Below are 23,323 nucleotides of genomic sequence, written 5' to 3' on the forward strand. Positions count from 1 at the left end.
TGTGCTTCCATCAATAGGACTTCGGTTAACACTGAGAATTTCTGCTGGTCTATCTTAAGTTACTTTTTGGTAAAATTATCTATGTATTGGAAATTTTAAATACATATATACATTGCAGGAAATTAATTTTGAAGTTAGAGCATAGCAATTTAGAAAGTTTTATGCACCCAAGGAAGGAATGTAAAATATTATATGCATTTTAAATTTTATTTGTGAATTATAACAGATTTTCCTTTAAGAAATATAAAAGGCTTGAGACCCTGAAGTTATTTAAATTCAGTCTGGCTTTCTTGTAATGAGGAATGGCATTTAATTTCAAAACTTCATGTGAAAACTGAAAGTAACACTAACCTCCAATGTTCACCATTTTATTGTTCTCAGGTATTTCACAGTCCTGAAACCTGGAGATAATAGAGTTGATAGAATGCAATGACTTTGTTTTTAACATGGAGTGACACAAAGTAAAACATCCCCTCCTTAGTCAATGGCTTTGGATTAGAAATCACTTCTGTTTGTTACCTTCTTAATATACATGCATATATATGTATATATATATATATATATATATAAACTGTTTCAAAGATGTTTTTATTTGTTTTACTGATTCTTTAATACAAATATTAGCCCACACTATTCTGTGAATTCTCATGTACAAAATTTACAGCATGAACTAAACCAGAATCAGACTCAGACAAATTCTTAACTAAGCTCTCCTGATAACCAACTTTGGTGAATTTTATTTCTCAATAAAACTCATGAGTGTGTGCATTTTCAGGTGTTTGTATGTGATGTGCATATGACCATGAATATATGAGTGTGTGTATGTGTCTGTGCATATATGTGTATGTTTCTGTGCATATGTGTATGTGCATATTTGTGTGTGTGTGTAATTTCTTATAATAAAAATAAACACGTCTATTGTGCAAGTGGCTCATTCTAGAAGGCTCCTCCAGTTGATCATTTGTCATCAAGATATACATATTTGTTTTGCTACATCTTTAAATATAAAATTGTAGTTGCTAAGAAATACTGTCATTCCAATTTTATCTTACCACCAAGAAAAGCCATTTGCATATTGGAATGCCAAGTACATACTAGAATATTCCATAAGTGTTGTGAAGACTTTGAAACCTTTTTCCACTAATGTTAAGATGAAAGAGAAAAAAGCGTTTTGTTTTGTTTTACTTTTTTTTTTTAAAGAGACACTAGTAAGTTTCTTTCTGCATTCTGACCTTGGTGTGCCAGGAATTTAGTGTTTAGTCTGACAGCTCTTCCAAGTGTGTATGCATGGTCAGGACCACCATATTAAAACCCTTCAAGATATAGAATATATATGCAAATATATATATATATATATATATATATATATATAATCCTTGGTTTTTCAAAAAGATGTTTAAAACACATAGTCAGCGAGTGAGTTTAGGATTTGTAGCCTATGGTTTTATGTTGTATTCTTAGCTCTTTTCACCTCCAGGATTAGTTTGCAAACACTAGTTGTGAAATGTTGATTACTCTCAGGACCATACTTGGCTTATCTTTATACACAAAGCATCATTTGAAAATATTCTGGGTATAAAAACATCAATAATCATGTAAGAAATAAAATTCAAGCATATTTTAAATGAATTACTTTATAAGAATAGAAAGTTGAACCATTTTCAATTTTCCAAAGATCATGCTTCTTGATAGGTGATTTAAAATATGTAACAAGCATCATTTATTATAGCTTTTCAAAATTATATATGAATACTGAGATCATAAAGCTCTGAATAATATCTTTTTAGTCTTTGAGTAAAGGATGCATGATGGATAAAGAATAAAATTTTCAAGCCTGCTACTGTAAAGATAACAACTACTGAGGCCAAAGCAAGCAACAGTTCCTCAGTTTTAAAGTGGAGACATTGAGAGAAGTAAAGGATATACAAGAATTTTGTCATTTGCTAGGTCTGAGTGACACAAAGTGCTCCTATCTGTAGGCCTGAGCAAGCACAGGCAGAGGACCGTGTTGATGAATCTCCTGAAGAAACACCAGCCATTTTATTTCAAATTCTGAACTTATTTCCTTGAAGTAAAATTGATCCCGATAGTGCACCATTGAATTGCTTGAGGATTTTACATTATTAGCAAGCTCATTTCCCCCTCACCTAATCAGGCAAGGAGAAACAAAATGAAAATATCTTTCTACTTCTGAGATGCATAAGGGTATTACTGCACATACTAATATTGTATTTTATGCTACTTTAATGTTCTGGCCACATGAACTTTATTTTGTTTAACTGATTGAGTGGTTTACCACTCAAAAAATTAAAAAGTACTATTTTATTGCAGATGGTTTAAGTATATTTCATCCAGTTGGTGTGCTGTGCTTGGAAATTTATAAATCAGTATTTAAGTGCTGTGCCTGCACATCTATTTTAAATTTTGAATCTACAAATCTGTTGAAGTGATTTGGCAGTAGAGTAGGGCAATCAATTGAATAAGAAAACTCCCAGATAATGGACTTTGCCAAGGCTTTCCTGGAGAGAAATGATAGTAGGATGAAATTCTTTGAAAACGACAAAATTTAAAATTTAAAAGAGCTAGCATTTTGGTAACATAGTGGGGATATATTCATAATAATCAGTATAATAAAAGCGAGACATTATAACAACCCAGAATTTTAGTGCCACAATATTAGAAAACATGCTTTCGCATAGCTTATAGAATCATCAAACTGTTCCATGTCAGACTTTATAATATAGCGATGGATGTCAAAGCTGTTTACATTGTAGGCCGTTGTCCAATAAAGCTTTATGGCCCTCCAAGTCCTCTATTATGTCTATGTTTTCTACATCCAGACAAAGAAAGAGCTAGGAAAAGAAGGGTATACTTGTTTTATCCATCTTAAGTTGGAGGAATCACAGCACCTTCACTCATATTATTAACATATATATGTATAACTCAACATGACATAGTTGACATGGTCACAGTTAAGAAGTAATAGGGAATCACCACCCAATGTGACCAAGAAGATGACAACTTCATGAGGCTGTGAAGCCATTATCGTGCTGCAATGTCATCCAAACTCCGGATGCTTCCACCCAACATTCAAGAAATGCAGTGGACGTCTCATGGTAGCAATTCATGTCTAGCAATGGAACCCAGGAGAAGTAAGTCAGGAGATCCTATAATGAATATTAATCCAAATTTACCTCCCAGTAAGAGAACTTTTCATTTAATTTGCTTAGCACAGGTACTGAACAGAAGAGATCAGATGTGCTTTATTCACATCTCTTTGAGCTTTAATTCTAAGAACTTTTTAGGCACATCAATTTGATGAATGCGCCGTCCAGTAGACCACGCTGTCTCCTAGTCTCTGTGTCATTTGCTCACAGCCTTTGAGAGGACCTGAAACTCTGGACGATTTTATGCCTTCTAAGGTCACACCACCGAGGCAAATTTGAGAAAATAAGAAGTGTGATTTGTAATAAAGAGAAGAAATCCAGGTAGAGTCATTCAGTGACAGTTACTGAACAGACAGCAATAAATAAACCTTACTTCAGATTACTAGCTCTAAGACCTTAGAAATATTTTTATGTTTTTTAAACTATAAACAGAATTAATTGTTTCCTTCTTCCCTTTAATCTCTCCAACCATTTCCATGTTAAGTTCTCCCCCTTTTCCTCTCACATACATGTTCTTCATCTCTTTAATTGCTGTTTCTTTACATGCACACACATGTGCACATAAATATATACCTACAATTGGCTGAGCCCTTTTGGTGTTGATTGTATGTGATTTTGGGGCTCACTACTTGGGTACCTAATAATGGGTTTATCTTTGTGGAGGACTAAGTCTCCTACTCTCAGCACTCCTGGGTTGCCTCAAGTACTTTGCCTAGGGGTGGGCCTGTGAGATTCCTGCCTTCAGTGTTAGCATGTCTAATTTATGGAGGTGATGAGGTAATTAGTAGAAGTAAAATTATATTCAATATTTTAATGTTCATTTCATATTCATTAAGGACTAGGTGAAGAATATTAATGAATGAGCATTTGGAAAATAATAACTATTCAAAGAAACTATCTGTCCAGTTTTAGTCAAAGATTCATTTTTATAGCCCAGTTATAAAATGATATACATAGAAAGATATTTTATGTAAGTGCTGGTAACTTAATTACAGCAGTGCAAACATACCTTTTATAATTCCATGTAAAGGATTCTCACTCTGTTATTCCAGTAACACAGCGTGTGCTGACTTTAATTCCTTACCTGAACAGTTATGATGAAAGTGCGTTTGCCCATAAATTCAAATCCTTCTGCAATATAAATCGCTCACCTCAATCTCTGTGGAACACTGATGTTCAGTCCTGGCACAACTGACATGGACAACAAAGAGTTCTTCACTGTTTACTGCTGTTTAGTTTCTGTGTACAGCTAAACATGTTCCTGCATCCCTGCCCTCCACACACAAAGTGCCAATGGCGTCTAGTTGAGATACACGTTTTTCTTAAGATGGTGCCAAATGATTCTTCAGAGATCAAAATACCACTAGGTTGAAAGCATGGCTTCAAAGAGATGTAGGAATAAACACACCAGGATTCCATATTTTCTCATCCTCACTTTGTCAAAAGAAAGTTAAATAATATAAATTTCTTCCTTTGAAATTTTTCCAATAAATAAAAATAGAATATCTCAAATAGAGTTTGCTGTGCTAAAAAAGGCAGTCACATCTCCAAAAGCTCCTATATTCAGAAACAGCTGTCTCTTTGGCAGAGAAGATTTCAGGTTTTGCTGACTTTTATTGCAGTTGACGGTAACAAATTGACAGCTGCTAAATATGAACACTGTGGTATCATAAACCTTCGAAATTAGCTTCCAAACCGTACTTGCCAATTTTCACTCCACTGTGCTGTTTAAAGCACAGATGCTTCTGACAAATTTCCAGTGTTGTCCTAACAGAAAAAAATCTAAACAATAGCTTTACCCCCTTTCTTGTCCTCCCTGCTTACATTTAAAATCACACTTCAGGAAACCCTAGCTCCAGGCATCTCTGAAATTGTTGAGAACATAAGTCACAACATATTTTTAATGATGTGAGTCCTTAATGATTGCACTTAATTGTAAATTGGATTTAGTAATTTTCTCCCTATGGTATATATATTGTTAGAGCCACATTTCAAAGTCTCGTGATATAAAAAGTTTATAATAAGATCATTTAGTTATCTTATCACCTAAAACTTTCACATACACTCTGAGTAATTGTTCCTTTACTGATTCCTACTTCACAGTGAACAATGTGGCTAAATCACTTTTTGGAATCTACTCCCAAATCTGTCTGATAACTTTGAAAAGGACAATCTTGCAGTTCTTATACCTGTGGGTCCTGTATACTGTGAAATCAAATTTTACAGCATCACTCTATCATCATGTTTACGGTTGTTGATGTCAGGCATGAATGAATTTTAGTGACACTCATGAAAAGGAGAGTGTGTAGGCTCAAAGAAGATGAGGGACAGTTTGTATCACTCTGATCTCTTTGGTTGTCTGATTGCTCTGGCTAGGACTTCAGGCACTATACTGAATGAGTAGGGAGAAAGCCTTGTCTAGTCCCTGATTTTAGTGGGATTGCTTCAAGTTTCTCTCCATTTAGTTTGACGTTGTCTACTGGTTTGCTGTATATTGCTTTTACTGTGTTTAGGTATGGGCCTTGAATTACTGATCTTTCCAAGACTTTTAGAATGAAGGGGTGTTGAATTTTGTTAAATGCTTTCTTAGCATCTAATGAGATGATAATGTGTTTTTTTAATGTGAGTTTATTTATATAGTAAATTACTTTGATGGGCTTCCCCATACTGAACCATCCCTGCATCCCTGGGATGAGGCCTACTTGAAGAAGACAAAATATCACTATTTGCAGAGGATATGATAGTATACTTAAGTGACCTTAAAAATTCCATCAGAGAACACTTAAACCTGATAAACAACTTCAGCAAAGTGGCTCGATAATAAATTAACTCAAACAAATCAGCAGCTATCCTCTACTCAAAGGATAAACAGGTTGAAAAGGAAATTAGGGAAATGACACCCTTCACAATAGCCACAAGTAATATAAAATACCTTGGTGTGACCCTAACCAAGCAAGTAAAAGACCTGTATGACAATAACTTTAAGTCTCTGAAGATATTGAAGATCTGAGAAGGTGGAAAGACCTTCCATGCTCATGGATTGGCAGGATTAATATAGTAGAAATGGCCATCTTGCCGAAAGCCATCTTATAATGATCCAATAAAATCTCCTCAGAATTCCACCTCAATTCTTCAAAGAGTTAGAAAAAGCAATTGGAAAATTCATTTGGAATAAAAAAAGACCCCAGAATAGTGAAGAATATACTCAACAATAAAAGAAATTCTGGGGGAATCACCATCCCTAACCTCCAGCTGTATTACAGAGCAACCATGACAAAAACTGCATGATATTGGTACAGAGACAGGCAGGTAGACCAATGGAATAGAATTGAGGATCAAGAAATGAACCCACACACCTACAAAGTTGCTAAAACTATACAAAACAAAAAAGCCATCATTTTCAGCAAATGCTGCTGGTTCATCTGGATGTCAGCATGTAGAATAATGTAAATTGATTCATTCTTATCTCCTTATACAAAACACAAGTCCAAGTAGATCAAAGACCTCCACATAAAATCAGATATACTGAAACTAATAAAAGAGAAAGTGGGAAAGATCCTCAAACACATGGACACAGATAAAAAATTTCTGAACAAAACACCAATGGCTTATGCAATGACATCAAAAATTCACAAATGGGACCTCATAAAAGTTTCTGTAAGCCAAAGAACATTGTCAATAGGACAAAACAGTAATCCACAGATTGGGAAAAGATCTTTACCAACCCTACATCTGATAGAAGGCTAATATCCAATACATACAAAGAACTCAAGTAGTTAGACTCCAGAGAATCAACCCTTCTAAAAATTGGGTATAGAGCCTTTTATTTCAGCCTTAAGAAGAGTCCTTCTAACCCAACATCTTCTCTTATGCACACTTTGAAACACTGTTACACAGGGGATTAAGTTTCTAACAAAAATTCTAAGGGCCATTTTCAAATTTAGCAATGGTAGCTCCACACGTTTATAGGCAAACAGTAGGGCGATAAGAGTTCTGCTTCATGTGCTATGATAAGTATTGAAAGTGTCGTTAAAAGTAAAAGTTGAACTTTGGAAATACACTAGAAAAAAGAAGTATTCTGTTTAATGAGTAGATCTTGGAATACAGTATATGTTCGTAGAATTGTAATATGGAAATACTTTCTATTTATCTGTGCACAGACAGCAAAGGATTGAAATGATGGGCTGATTGCGGTTTGGACGTGCCTGGTCATCTGCTTCTAGGTTAGACTTCTCTGACAACAGCTGTTTATTACGTTACACTCTTCACATTCTGTGTCCATCTAGAGTTCTCAAGAAAGTTGTAAAAGTATTTTAATATGAGCTATGAAAAAGAGGCAACACCCATTTAAACAGATAATAACTTAAGCATTGCTATTATTGGAATCAGTGACTGAAAGTCTGTAATAATAAGGTACACCACAAGCTTTCCTGAATTTACAAAAGCTTCTTTGTTATTGATTGATGTCTTTGTGCTGATTATTATGAATCAATATTGCTTTTAGAAAATAATCACACACCTTAAAGCAGGGATTTCCAATGTATTGATCAAGAGCCCCTTGGAGTCATGTCAGTTATCCTGCATATCAGATATTAATATTATTATTCATAGCAGTATCAACATTATAGCTAAGAAGGAAAATAAATAATTTTATGGATTGGGGTCACCACAACATGAGGAACTGTATTAAAGTTCCTGCATTAGGAATATTAACAACCACTGCTTTAGAGAAAGCAGAGAAGAGGAGGAGAATGAAAAAGAGGAAGAGGAAGAGGAGTAGGAAGTCGAAGGCGAAGATGAAGACGAAGACGAAGACGAAGAAGAGAAGAAGAAGAAGAAGAAGAAGAAGAAGAAGAAGAAGAAGAAGAAGAAGAAGAAGAAGAAGAAGAAGAAGAGGAGGAGGAGGAGGAGGAGGAGGGAGGAGGAGGAGGAGGAGGGAGAGGGAGAGAAGAAGAAGAAAGGAGGAGAAGCAGGAGGAGAAGAAGGAGGAGAAGAAGGAAGAAGAAGAAGAAGAAGAAGAAGAAGAAGAAGAAGAAGAAGAAGAAGAAGAAGAAGAAGAAGAAGAAGAAGAAGAAGAAGAAGAAGAAGAAGAAGGAGAAGAAGAAGGAGAAGAAGAAGGAGAAGAAGAAGAAGAAGAAGAAGAAGAAGAAGAAGAAGAAGAAGAAGAAGAAGAAGAAGAAGAAGAAGAAGAAGAAGAAGAAGAGAAGAAAGAAGAAGAAAGAAGAAGAAGAGGAAGAAGGTCTCATAAGTTCAGTGGGTCCAATTTACTTGATTGCATGTGTATTTTTGCTTAAAAAACTAATTTCGAGACAGAATATCAAAATAAAAATAGGTTATTAAGGTAACAGAACAAAAGCCGTAATTATGCACACTAGTCTAGCCACAACTTAATTTCTATGACCATGGAATTATGTTGTTTTTCTGTGGCTGATAGCCTGATGTGGCTAAATGAATTCGTGATGTTAACCAATCCTATCCTCTTTCTTTGACCTGAGAGATGTGTTGAAATGTAGAACTGGACCATCAGTTCTGGGGGAAAAATATGTCTGAGACCAGTAAGGTAGTTTATGACTCTTTTTTGTTTATTCGAATCCAAAGCTTTGCCTCTGTTTCCTATGTTAGCTAGCATCTTTGACTTCCATACCTGTGCATATAGCCTTTTTAAACTTTGTTTAAGAATGTAAGATATTTTAAAGCACTATTCTTTATTTCTGTACATGCCTCACTGACATGAAGACAGGAAGAAATTCATGCATGACACATTTTTATTTTTAAAGATTTGCAGTAGTCTACAACTACTGTGTGTTTCCAGCCACAGCTGTAGCTCCTGCTTCTGACCAAATACTTTACGGTTCAAAAGCTCTTTTCATTGAAAACTCTCAATGTAAATCCATGTGTGAATGCAGAGGTCATTCTTCAGAGTACACATTACCAGTGCTGGTGAACTGAGAAGTGACATAAGATACTTCCCTTTGTGAGAACTTACAGAAAGTTCTTTTACTTTTACCTACTTCTGGCCACCAAACCAGAAAGTGCGTACTACCACAGTGGGTCATTCATAACCCAACTTCCACGGGACATTTAAAATCCATTTGGGAATCGCTTCTCGGCCTTTTGGCTAAGATCAAGTGTAAAATCCATTTGGGAATCCTACCTAACGATAAAAACTCTGTGTCAATAATTTAAGGTATTCCTTCTAATTTTTGGTAGTTTATGTTTTGTGGACAACATGTCTGAAGTATATAATTGCAGAACAATTGTAGTGTGAAAGTTGGTGCTGTTGACTTTGAAGGAAGATGATGTTTAGCATAGACTATCCAGACTATAGTGTCTGTGTGACACCTGGGACAACTTCTATAGCTCCCTAAGTTAAAGTTTCCCTGGGGCAGAACATGAGTAGACCAGATTGAACAGACGGTATTGAAGGGTTCTCACAGGCAAGTATCATCCTTCCAATCTGTTGTTGGCATCATCGAAGGCATTCTGGCCAGTTAGCTGGCCAAGTTGTTCTCAGAACTGAAGCTCACAATGATTTCAGAATATAATTTACTTCATTTAATGTCTCAGATATTTGAAACCTAATGATCATTCTACAAAACTCATATGAAACTCAAGAATGAATGTTTAAGCACAAGAGACTATATGTACCTTGCAATTATTCTCTATTTTTGTATAAATATTAATATCTTTATTCATAGACTGGGAAAGTATCTGATTTTTTGTTTTCAACTTTTTGTTGGATTTTTTATGTATTTACATTTCAAATGTTATCCCCTTTCCCAGTTCCCTCCTCTTCCATCCCTCCTCCCCCTGCTTCTATGAGGGTGCTTCCCCTCCCACCCACCCACTCCCACCTCAACACCCTGGCATTTTCCTACCCTGAGGAAACGAGCCTTCACGGGACCAAGAGCTTCTCCTCCAATTGATGCCAGACAATGCCATTATCTTCTACTTATGCGGCTGGAGCCATGGGTCGCTCCATGTGTACTTTTCATTAGGAAAATTTTAGGAATAAGAGATTCTGACAGTTTTCAAAATTCTCTGGGTCTGTGTACTGTAGCATGATTATTTTTTACTTCATACCTAATATCTGCTTCTCAGGGAGTAAATACCATGTCTGTCTTTCCGAGTCTGGCTTTCCTCACTTTGGATGATTTTTTTTTCCTAGTTCTGTCCACTTGTGTGCAAATTTTATGTCATTGTTTTTAACAACTTAGTAATACTCCACTGTGTAAATGCAGTATGCTTACTTTATCCATTTTTTCTGGAAGAATCCTATTAGGAGCCATGCCATCACTGACTGCTGTGACCCTGGATCCTACTGAAGAAGGTGAACATTTTAGGATGACGTGTTGCCAGACTGGCTTTAGATTTAATTATTTGACCTTTGAGAGCAGCTGTACAGGCGACAGGACATTAGCTCAGGGAGACTGAACCTAGATGTCTTAGTTAATCACTGGCCAAAGAGTTGCCAGTACATGAAGCTTAAAATGCAGATAACAATGCACATTTTCCCCATGCTTGGACTTGTTGATAGGTACATATTGGACAGTGTAGGTGAAATTGTAGGCAGAGAGTCTGCAAACCTGTCCTAAGCACAGCATTACTATTGTAACAGTTATTGGGATTTTAAAGAATAGTTTTATTTCAATTACAACTACACTGGTTGTATTATTTTAAATACTTGAGTCTTCTCTATTCTGAAATAATTTATAGAATGAAGGCATCCAATATCTGTCATGTGCTTTGAAATATGAGGAATTCCCACATAAGGGCATAACTGTGTTAATTGCCTTCATCCTCCTAACAACTCCATGAAGTAAATTGAACTACTCTCTACTTTATGGAAGGTTAAGAAGATTACTGAATAAAACAAAGATAATGGCCAGTGTAGCTCATACTTTGATCCAAATCCTTGTTCTTCAGTGTGATGCTGTGATGTCATTCCTATGATATGGATATGCAGATGTAATTAAGGCAGTGACCAAATAAGTCTGAATATGTTTAGAATTCGGTAGCACCTCCTGTGACATTGCTTTCACCCACAGTAATTATAGCTAAGCTGAATAAGATATAAATATTTTGCATATTTTATCATTACTATTCTCATACTGGATACATGAAACTGAAGATGAGAGAACTGTGTAAAAGTGTAAGGAGACTAGTCTAGTTCTGTAAACTACGTGTAAGCTGCTGAAATGTGTAAAAACGTAATGAGACTAGCCTAGTACCATACAGCATGTAAGCTCTATCATATGTCAGGGTCCATAGAATCTTTATCAGGGTCTTTAGAATCTTTATTGCTAAAAATCAGATTTTACTCCGTCCTTTTTAAAATGCATGTGTGTATACGTGTGTGCACAAGTGGATTGGTACCTGTGGTGTGCATGAATTTGTGTGGTTGCAGAAGCCAGTGGAGAACCTCAGTGTCACCCTGAGCTATATTGTCCACCCTTTTTGAGACAGCGTCATATTTTCCTAGGAGTCCAGCATTTAGGTGAGGCTGGATGGTAGTGAGTCCCTGCAATCCCCGCCCTTTCCTCTACAGCACCGGAGGTACATGCGTGTACCAATTTAGACATATGCTCTATATAATGTGTATCTCATTGATACAAGGGAGTTGTAGGGTTTATTGTTTGGGGAGGGGCATGGAGTACTGTTTTAGAGAGGTCCTGAGGCAGGATCCATCTTGGAAGGAAAGACACTAAACACACATGTGTGCTCATCTGACAGATGGCGAGACTTTACAGCCTAGAGATGACTTTTGCGTTGCCTTTAATAAATAACCATATTGAAAGCTTTGAGTGTATAGAACAAACACAGAGAGTTGATTTAGGGCAACTTACTATGCGACCTTTATTAACATTAATTTAATATATCGACTGAATTTTAAGAGTCATGCCCTTCATAACATGGCCTAAGGATGTGTGTATGAAAATTTAAACATTAATGCAAACACATAAAATACGAACAGCAGCAGTATAAAACACACAGCAGGGAAGTCCTGTGAGGGCATAATAACAAAAAGACTAATTATGCATGTAGGTGTATATTACCTCCAAATGACTTAAAACAATTTGTATGCCTAATGATAATTACAGAAATACTCTTTGGTCATTGGTTTAAATGGGAGCTTTGTGGTGAATGAAGGTCATTGCCTTGTTTCACAGCCAGTGGTGATTTCAGTATTCAATCTGAAAAATCAGATGGACCCTTACATATGACTAGTTTTCTTATTAGGCAGATTAAATAAAAATATATAACAAATTCCGGTTGCTCAAGAGAAAACCCATAGCATTCTGGACTGTGATTAGCCAACTGAACCAAAGCTTTCCCATCTCTACTCAGACTTGAAAACTGAATTGGAGGCAACTGCTTATTATTTTTATGTGCATTCGTGTGTGGAAAGCAGAGGATACCGTCTAAAAGCTGATTCTCTCCTTTCATGTGAAACCCGAGGACCAAATTGAGATTGTCAGACTTGCCCAATGTCTTTATCCACTGAGCCATCTTGCTGGTCAAACTCCCTTATTACGCATGTTTCTTTTGTTCTACTTGGTCTTGTCTGAATTGATTTCAGATGCTTTGTGGAGTGTTGCTTCTGCATTGCACAGTTCCTGTTATTGGCTATCTGGGTCTCTGCTTGTTTCTGTAAACTCCCAACAGTTTGCTCTGACAATGTTGATTAATTACCAGAGAAGATGCCGTGGTACCGACAAAGAACTGATCACAGAATAATTAGGAGATGGGAGTTGTGTGTAGGTCCATTAATGCATACTTGGAGAAAACTAGGAAGGTAAAGAAATTCCTTTAAGATTAAAGATTAAACTAAATGACTTTTAGAAAAGTTAGCTTGCTTAATAGTCACCTGTCATCAGGGAACTCATTTTCTCTGTTCTCTCCTTTGTTTTGGAGGTGGTGGCAAAGATGGGGGAAACAGAATAAGTGTCTATGCTCTGGCCTCTGTGTCATTACTGCCGAAACACACTGATTTGGGACACATTCCTTACCTCTAATTGATAAAAAAAAGAATAGACTGAAGGAGTCATCAAGAGCCTTGCTTTTTGTCATGCTTGAACTCAGCTCATTGCTTTCATAAGACTTTACTGGATTTTTCTTTGTTTTCCCAACATGAATTAGTGTTGAAAATGGAGCCCAGACTAAGACAACAGTGGTGATCCTCAGTATTAGAAAGCAGGATGGCTTAAGAACTGAACAGGAATAAAAATATGGGAAGTCTGTGGTCTGTTTGTACCATTAGAGAAGACACCTTTGCATTATTTCAATATTCATGCCAACTTCTGCTTATGTCCTACTTCCTCAGGAGCCTGTAGGTGTATCCTCATAACTTTACTTCTAGGAAGAGATATTGAGTTCCTTCTGAGATTTAGGCAGATCTTTGTCCACAGAATATTCTTCAGGGTGATCGTGTGTGTGTTTGTGTGTGTGTGTGTGTGTGTGTGTGTGTTTGTGTGTGTGTGTGTGTGTACATATGTATTTAACTCTTTCTTTTCTCTTCCTACCATCACAATTGATTTTCAACTGGTCAGTGTCTAGGAAGTTAACTGGAGAGGTAAAAGGGGCACTCACGGCCTTCTTGCTTTTTTCCCTAGGCAATTGGATATGTGGGTGTGTAAGTTATTCTGCCAGACTTGACACCACCTCTATATGCAGACTGAAATGCCAATTAACTAAGAAGTTTTGAGGAAGTAGAGCCTAGGAATCAGAATTTGCTAAAGGTTATCAGTTGATTCCAGTATACAAGTAAATTTGAAAACCACTATCTTTAAAATATGTACTAAAGATGGCATGGTATAAATACAGTGATGCATCCATTAGTTCCTTAACAAGACGATCCTTTCTCTTTCTTTGTAAATTAGGCACCTAGAAATAATTACATGAATTTAATAGTATAGTCTTCCCAGGAAAAAGGCAAATATTTATTCTCACTGATGGTTAACATTTTCCGGTCTGTCAGTACCACCAGATAGCATTATAGTAGCTGGATCTTTAAAATATTATACAAATGTGTTGTGAGATGGGTATGAATGCAAGCAAGGCAAAATAGACTTTGTGTCGTCTTACAGAAAAAGAGGGTTTCTTTTAAGGAAGGGTAATTAAGTTCTTGGGAGAGTGCTCTTTGATCATATTCCCTAGAGGTAGACTAAAATCAGTGGGATGCTCTACTTCAGAAAGAACAATAAGATATCAGAATGTGTGGGAGGAGGAGAGGCAGGGAGCAGATTCGATCATCTCTCCAGTTCCGTTTTAGTTCATCATTAATATTCTCTTTTTTTTTTAAAACATCGGTATTCAGTGTGGAAACACTGTACAAGCTCTGTCTTACCCATAGTGCCATTCAAAATGACGGACCAGGACATCCTTCTCAGTTTTTCTGGGGACCGCCGTTTAGCACAATAATTATCAGTTCACTGTAAGTGATCTTTATTTTTGCCAGCCTGTGATTAAACTGTGGAAGTTGATGACCAGATTATATTGGTGCTAGGATACCATCCTGCCTGCATGCTGCTCTGTGAAAACTCTACAGCACTTCCAACAGCAAGGATTTTCATCACCACCAGGGCGTGTTTGTATATGGTCGGCAGTTTGTCCAGTTTGTCCAATTATTCCATCTAGTCCTCACATGAACTCTTTCCTCACACACCTATTACATCATATGCCAGTTTCTTTGTGAACACTTAGTGGATTTATTTCTAAAATGGTATTAAATCAGTAAGTCAGAGCCTTTTTATTAGTAAGCATCACACATTTCTATAAAAACATCAGCCTAAAGCAGCCCCATTATTCTCATATTTCAGCAGGTCAGAGAATGGGTGGAATCAGCACAGTTTATTAGACTTTCACAAAGCTGCTTTCGAAGTATCAGTAAGACTGCTGTTTTCTTGTTTCTGTTTGTTTGCTTTTAAATTAAAGGTTCTAAAGGTCCAATTGCTTCTAAGCCAGGGCAGATCATCAGCTGTATATTTCTGTGCAGATGAGGAACTAGCATCCTGCTTGATTGGGGATCTATCTCAGAAAGTCCTTCACTCAGCACGAGGTAGTCTCCACCCTACAGTCAGTCTCATGCAAATTACCCCTGTGCTTTGAACCTCCCCGACTTCACATGCTTCCCATCCCAGAGCAACACTAACTCTTGTAAATTCTGAACTGATCGACCATCTATATTCTTGTACCACAATATATCTTAATCTTACATTGCTTGATCATGACAAAGACAGTACCTTAAAACATCTGTGTCTCTCTTCACGATTCCTCATAATAGATGTCCAGGTAAGTTTCAATGCATTTTCTGCTCAAGTCACATAAGTAGGAGTCTAAAGTACCAACCACAGTACACTCTTACCTGAAGACTTGGTCCAGCTACCTTTCTCAATTTCTTCAGGTTTTCAGCAGAACACAGTTCCTTCAGAACTGCAGTCCTCGTTTACTTGCTGGCTGCCAGCAGGGAGCCACTTTCCGGTGTAGGGTACAGTCATTGCATTTTTGCTCATGTGACCCTTTTCTCCGAGTAGGAAAGGTACTTTGGCTTTTCTCATGCCTTTCAATTTTGTACTTTCATTTCTAGCAATATTTAATGGAATTATCCACTTCTATAGATCTCATTTCAATAGGTTAGGCTTCCCTAACTAATCTTCCTTTGCTGCATAAATGCATATGTGTATGCATCTATACATGTAATATTGGTATGAGGTTATTGCTGAATCCACAAGTTTTACCTGAAGTAAAAGGTGAAATAGTTATATAAAGAGAAGACTCATTTGGGGTCATTCATAAATTCTGATTACTTATCAAAGCTCTGGGAAATCCACAGCCACCAATCTGTGTGAAACTCTAGCTGATCTCATAATGTGGACAGCTTGTAAGATGCCTCGGCCAGGCAGGCATGAGGGCAGGCAGGTGGGAGAACCTCATAGAATAATAAAACCAGAGTCTTGTGCTGCGGCTCCTTGACTTGTCCCACAAGCACTGTCTGATGTGTTCTTGAAATCTGTGTAAGATGTACCTTGTATTTCTCATCTTGTAGAAAAGGAAGGTAAGTTTCCAAAATTTTAAGTTAATTTACAAAGTTTTCTGGAATAGTATCAGAACTGAAGTTTACAACTAGATATGTCCTATTTCAGAACAATAGAAGAGACATGTGTTTCCACAAAAGTTTTCAGTATTCTATCTACCTTGAAGCGCCTTAGCTGAACGGCACCATGTTTTTCCCACTGTCTATATGACAGTCCTCCACAGGCAGCCAGTTCTCTAACTCCCTGAGAATGTGGGGATGAGAGAGGAAGTTGTTTCAAAGGTCTTTTCATAGGCTACTCTTCAGCCTCCTGATTTTGGAAACCTACAAGGGAAGATTAGGCATCCACTTCTCTTCTTGTTTGACCCCAAGCCTCAAGGGTCACGTGAGTAACCAGCTCACTCTCCTTCAGAGTCTGCTACCTTCCTCGGTCTGGAAACTGTCACGCAGCCATCCCCATGTGTGCACCAAATGAAGCACGTTCATCACACGTAGTGAAGAAGATGGGAAAATATCTGCATTCTTCTTATTAGTGCATTCAATCTTTGTGAACTCTCAGATAATTTTATATAGATTGAGGATTATGGTTTTAGAAGTGAATTGACAATTGTAGCTATTATAGATCACAACATCTAATGAGGATTTGGACACATATTATATAGAATATGAACTTTATCTTCTTTGGTCATAGTATTTATTCTTTACATATTCACACTTGAATAAAATGGTTTCCTAGTTGTGGGCTTGGGCTGTGCCAGATAACCTTGAAAGAATTTTAAACAAGAAAAGCAAGGGATAGGGCAGTAAGAGTGCTTGCTCAGTAAAGGTGTTTGCCTGACATGCAGTCAGGGCGCACAGAATAGGGGAGGAGAACCGGGTCACTTAAAGGGTCCTCTGATATCTCTATACCAGTGCTGTGGCATACACCCTCCCAATAAAAATAATTTTTAAAAAGCACAAGTCAATTCTCAAATACAAAAAGCAACACAGGAGATTTTTACCATTAAGACCTAAACTAGAATTTGACAACAAGGTGAAAACACTCTGGCTGAAATGATAAAAAATAGAATGTGTTAGAGGAGGCAAACAGAGTTTTGATACCCTTTACCCCGATATCTAGTATAACTGTGTACTCCTTAATCTTTGTGCAAGCTGCAGAGCCCATTGTTTTCATGTAGATGCCAGGTCGTTACTTGTGGGTTTTTTGAAAAAAGAGAGATGATTTAATCCTAGTCTTGGGGATCATTGGAGATTAATCACAGGTGATTACTGGGCAAGTTATCCTCAACCCTAGGATTTCAGAGATCTGCTAAGTAAAATAGTATGTTTTGTTTAATTGTATGTACAGTCAAGTCATTTTTCTTTCTCTGAATTTCTAGTCAAATTTTTTATGGAAACTAAAGATCAATAGGGTTATTCATTTTAGAATTAAAATAACGTTTTAAGAATACAAGGAAAATGAAAGAGAAACCGACTGGCACTGTGACAGCAAAGAAGGACAATGTACCAATAGTACAGCCTGCCTGTGTGCAGCAGTGAAGATGGAAAATCCGTTACCTCTGCATTTCAGAGAATGTGCTTAAAGCAGCAATGGCCTTTCAGGCTGCAGCGATGGCCCCATGGTTAAGAGCACTTGTTGCTATTACTGAGGACATGTTCTACTTCCCACTATTCACATGGTGACTCACAAGCATCTGCAATTCTAGTTCCAGGGTCTTCTATGGCCTCATCTGACCTGTGCAGGCACCAGACATGTGTACAGTACACATACATACATGCAAGCCGAACACTCGAGCACGGTTAATAGATCTGAGAGGTAGAGAAAGAAAAGCAGATTAGCATTTCTAAAAGAATTTACATGGATTTTGAAAATTTTTCAATAATGCTATCAGAATGATTTTTAACAGTTTATGTAATTAATGCTTACAGATACTATAAAGTTAGACAGTATGGTGTTAATTATTAATTCAGTGTTTTTGCAAATAGAAAAATGTCTACAGCTCTTTGCTGACATGTGAGAAGATGCGTACACAGTAATCTTGAACCTTGGTTCAGGCTGGAGAATGCGGCTGCTGTGTTTCTTCATACTTTTATGATTTCATCTTAATCTCCTGGTTCCGGTCCTGCCACAAAGGTTATTTTGTAGTGCATTGTTGCTATTGATTTTCTTTTCTATTTCTTTCTTCGACTGATTCCACAGAAGTTGCTGTGTAAACATTGCAGGAAATAGAAGCAATCACTCTGTTTTAAGATGAAATTTTACCCTGACGATGTTTATAAGCTGAGTTTTACATTTAAGAGATCGTGGGCTTTATATAAGGTTTATGGAGAGTTTCAACAAATTCATTTTCCTAGTTTGAGTTAGGTTGCCAACGAAAGCAATTTTATTTGATATAAGTGCCCGTAATAGTGTTTTCTTTTTAACACAACATAAAACACGCCTACTTCTTATGTAGTTTATTGACCTGAATGAAAAATTGCTTCTAAGTCATGAAGATCAGGCTGACTGAGTCAGAACTACTTAGGCTGCAATGACAGTGCTCTCCATTCCAGATTTTGCCACCGATATATTATTGCTTCGTTGTCTTCATATGTGGAACTTAGATCATAGGCTCTGTTCCACCAACTTTACAGGGCCAGTGTGAATATGAAACGAGAGATGCAAATATTCTTCATGCAATGAAATGCATTGTGCTGATGGGAGGTGGGTGGCGGTGACATTAGCTGTAAAGTGCCACTGAAGTACAGCAGACAGTCCTGGCAGTTGTGACAGATTATGATAGATTTTGCTTCTAGAATAGACTCTATAAATTGAAATGAAACCTAGCAAATCTAATTACTTTACCAAAGTGCTAGTATAATGTAGATAACATTGGTAACTAGTGGCCTCATACTAAAACGTGAGCGTCAGCTCACATGCACAGAACCACAAGTAGTCAAACGTTAAATCAACTTATTGTGATATTGTTTTCAACATGAAGAAAGATAATGGTGTTTGTCCTTTTAATTTTGAAACCCTGAAAAACAATCTCATGTAATGATACTTAGTGCTAAACAGCATAGTATACTATGTAAAATTTGCATTTTTAAAAACTGCTCACTTACTTTGTTCCGCAAATAGAAGAGGTGACGAGTCTGCTTAAGCTAGGACTTTTTGAATTTTACGATAGGCCTCTCTGAGGGCACATTGGGTAGTCCTTATGCACACATTTCTTTTTGAGCAGTTCTTCAGGGCATATTTCATTGCTTACATTTTACTGTAAATTCGCTGTATAAAGTCACTGACCTGCCTTTTTGTGACACCTCAGTGATGAGAACCTTCCCTAATATAAGGAAAGTAAAAGCTTTGATTATATTCGGCTCTGAAGTTTTGATCTCTACTTCAGTGTATGGTGTCAAACAGGCACCGTGTTTGGGTTGAATTCGAGCTATAGTGAGAGATACTTTAATTGCTGAGTATGTTAACAATCATCAAGTCATGCATCCTGCGTGCTTCCTCACATTTCTGATTGAGTAGTCACAAATGCTGTGCTTTCTGGTACATTTAGTATATGTGGCTGTAGAAAAATAAGGACAGGAGCCTGATAAAGCTGTCTCCTGAGAAGCTCTTGCCAACAGAGGCTGATGCTCGCAGACAACCACTGGACTGAGTGCAGGGTCCCCAATGGAGGAGTTAGAGAAAGGACAGAGGTAGCTGAGGAGGTTGTAAACCCCATAGGAAGAACAACAGGGTCCCCAATGGAGGAGTTAGAGAAAGGACAGAGGTAGCTGAGGAGGTTGTAAACCCCATAGGAAGAACAACAATATCAACCAACCAGACACCTCAGAGCTCCCAGGGTCTAAACCAACCAAAGAGTAGACATAGAGAGACCCAGAGCTCCAGTCACAGATGTAGCAAAGAATGGCCTTGTCGGACATCAATAGAAGAGACCATTGGTCCTGTGAAGGCTCAGTGCCCCAGTGTAGGGAAATGCCAGAACGGGGAGGCAGGAGTGGGTAGGTGGGTAGGGAAGCACCCTCATAGAAGCAGGGAGAGGGAGGATGGATAGGGGGTTTACAGAGGGGAAACAGGGAAAGGGGATAACATTTGAAATGTAAATAAATAAAATATCCAATAAAATGAAAAAAGAAAAATAAGTTTCCATGGTTTTGCACAGATATATTAAGGATTAGAGATTGATAAAATTTTGTTGAACAGAATTATCTAATCCCTTTCAGAATTCTTAGTACAGTCTTCAGCATCCATAACCAGGCAGCATTCTCGATCAATGGAGCGTCCTTCTTTTTCCAAGAAGTTTTTTCTCTTTCTGATCCACATCTTGTTTGCACCATTCTATCCACAACACCTTCCCTGGAGACACTGGCAAGACAGGGCTGCAGTCCTTGATACCTCTTTGACTGCCCGTCACTTGAAGATGCTCATTGTACACCTACTTTTGTACACATACGCTCTAGGATTTCAGAGTAATTTAACCAAGATTGAAAACAGAACGTCTGTCTCTGCTGAGCTTGAGCCCACACGGGAGATCTGGTGGTTACATATTTTAAAATTCTGTAAACACACACAGGGGTAACTCATCAGTCCTGCGCTTCTAATTTTATCAAGTCTCGCCCTCATACTATTTCAGATAGAATAGTGTTTTAACTGCCTCTGACCACCATGGCAGCTGCTCATTTTCTGTTTGAACAAACACTGAAGGCCGATGCTTTGCCTACAGCAAATGGTGGGTGATCCTCGAATGTCCCTGACTTTGGCCGTTTCTCATGTCTTAACAATAAGGTGTTTCCTATGTCTATGCATTATTAATAATTGTATATAGAATAATTTTTTCCTTTCTGAGTACTAAGCAAAGGCTTAGTCTTAATAGACTTAGCAGTAAAGAAAGGATTTTCAACCTATTCCTTCTTGGGAAACGGAGGTTTTCATCGGCTTTTTGGTTAGTAGAAGCAATAACTCCACTGGAATGCCATACGTACTGCTTTGTATCAAATCCAGCTACATCAGAGACAAAACAGCGGCTTAATACTCAGCATCTTCTTTCTGAAGCCAAATCATTGTCCTCTTCACCAGGAGCTTTAAATCTATTCACCATCCACACTCTTCAAAGTGCACCATTTGCTTTTAAAGAAAGAAATTACGGTCTAGGGATTAACATGGGGTAATACTATTGAGAAATCCCTCTGTATCTGCCCATGGCCATTGTGCTAGATAACACCATAATGTGAGTTCTCCTGGTACATTCTGACATGAGTGGATGCGAGAAACTGCACTGTGGATTAAGCAGCAAACAACAGAGACCTGCTTGACTAGGAAAGGGTTCCGGGCAAACCCAGAAAAGCCAGAATGCATATTCCTGCCTGGCTCCTAAAACATGGTACAGAGACGTAGAAAGACAATTGTTTCAGAGGTGTGTGGTCTCCTGGAGATTTCAGAAACTAGAAAATGGGTGGTAAGAAGAGGACGGTTATCCCTGGGAACTTAAGTACCTCCCTCCTAATTTGCTTACTTCTCTCCCCCAATCCCCAACTATCCTGGTTAAAATTTCTTTCTTGTTTTTTTTCCCTTAAGCTGAATAGCTTTGTATTATTTCTTATAATTCTTGTTTTCCTCACACCACTCAGATATCCTCTGTTCACTGGGTAAATACTTCCTCCTTTCTTACGTCTAATCCCATCCGTGAAAACATTCTCATGAGACTCCAAATTCAGAAATTCTAGATTTTCTTACCAAATCGAAACAACTGCATTTACTTAAAAAGTTAAATTCTAACTCTGCCACACTCCTTATTTCTCTCTTGTGTTCTCTCTTGACTCCATGACCTGCTTTACTTCCAGGGCTCCATATATGTTCTATGACTAACTCTGTGAACACTGCCCACGCAGTTTGTGCAATGTTACTTGCGTGTATATGATTTCACGCCTGAGCACTTGGTATAAATCAGCAGGTGGGAGGCTGTCTCCTTCGCATCCTTTAGTGGTCGGTAGTTCTCACCCACTGAGTTTTAGCTGCACATCTGACTGAGTAAGACCTGAGCGACGATGGCACCAACAGACATGAGAAGGATTTCTTGGGGTAACAGCCATCGATAGAAGCAACTGCCAGAATCAAGAACGAACTTTTATTTTGTTAAAGAATTTTTTCCCCTGCATACACTGAGCTGTCCCGCTGTCTCTTTGTGATACCACTCCCCACATCTTTCCGTTCTCAACATTCCCAGCTCTGCTGTTGGACTGCCTCATCTTTTGCATTTTTTAAGCTTTGAAATTTATTACTTCATACATCTGCTTTAGTATTTTTCCTTCTGACTCTTTGGTTACATTTCAACACATTCATCCAAGGTTCTGCTCCTCAATAAGAAAGGAATGTTTGCTCCTGTAGTTGACACATTTAACACAGAGAGAACTATCCTACACCCGGCAATGTGTCTTATTGCCCTGGACCTGAGGTCCCACAGCAGAAACTCATCAACTTCTACCTGCACGCATACCACATAGGAATTAGAGTGCGTTCCCAAACTTCCCGATGCAAATGTAAGCAATTTTACTACGATAGCTTTAGACAGATGCATTTTGTTAGAGGATTTATTGTAAGAATGCTTAAGATGGCATGTCAGATGATGGACCGTTCTGAGCACACTCAAGTACTATCCGTGAAAAGCAGTTTGCATTCTTCAGGTTAATTCTTGTTTCGCCCGACTTGTTTCTTTATCTATCATAATACGCCGTGAAGCTAATATTCTAGCAAACGTATCTCTGAACATTTATTCAATGGCACTTCCGATGTGTAACATGTGAACTTCTTATCATGTTGAACTGGTAGCATTCTACCCACAAGTAGTATATTGTTAGCTTAGTAATAAAATGTCTTATTAAAATAGTACAGTGTGGAATTTACATATTGCACACACAATTCCACATGTGAATCACATGAAAGCTTTAGGCTTATTTTTTATATTGTAGTATTACATGTGTCACTTTCTGTCTGAATCGCTGGTTAAAAATCAAGGAAACCATGGCAATGTTCTTTTTCAGAGAAATTGTGATTTTGGTGGCTGGGGATACACATGCAAATACATATCCTTCCTTTACCCTGATATCAATGTTCTTAGGGAAAGAACCCTTT

The 23,323-nt window shown here is 37.7% G+C and overlaps 1 protein-coding gene and 1 non-coding gene across 6 annotated transcripts in view; both read left to right on the top strand.

The window, feature by feature from the left end:
- Positions 1-23,323, top strand: part of Nrxn1 (neurexin 1) — a 1,103,898-nt gene that overhangs the window by 843,892 nt on the left and 236,683 nt on the right. The gene's annotated exons all lie outside the window — the stretch shown is intronic.
- LOC116906503 lies at positions 9,266-9,455 on the top strand. Its single transcript, XR_004388739.1, has one exon. It is a non-coding gene; the product is annotated as a U2 spliceosomal RNA (small nuclear RNA).

Source organism: Rattus rattus, chromosome 7, assembly GCF_011064425.1.
Source record: "Rattus rattus isolate New Zealand chromosome 7, Rrattus_CSIRO_v1, whole genome shotgun sequence".
NCBI classification, from domain to species: domain Eukaryota; kingdom Metazoa; phylum Chordata; class Mammalia; order Rodentia; family Muridae; genus Rattus; species Rattus rattus.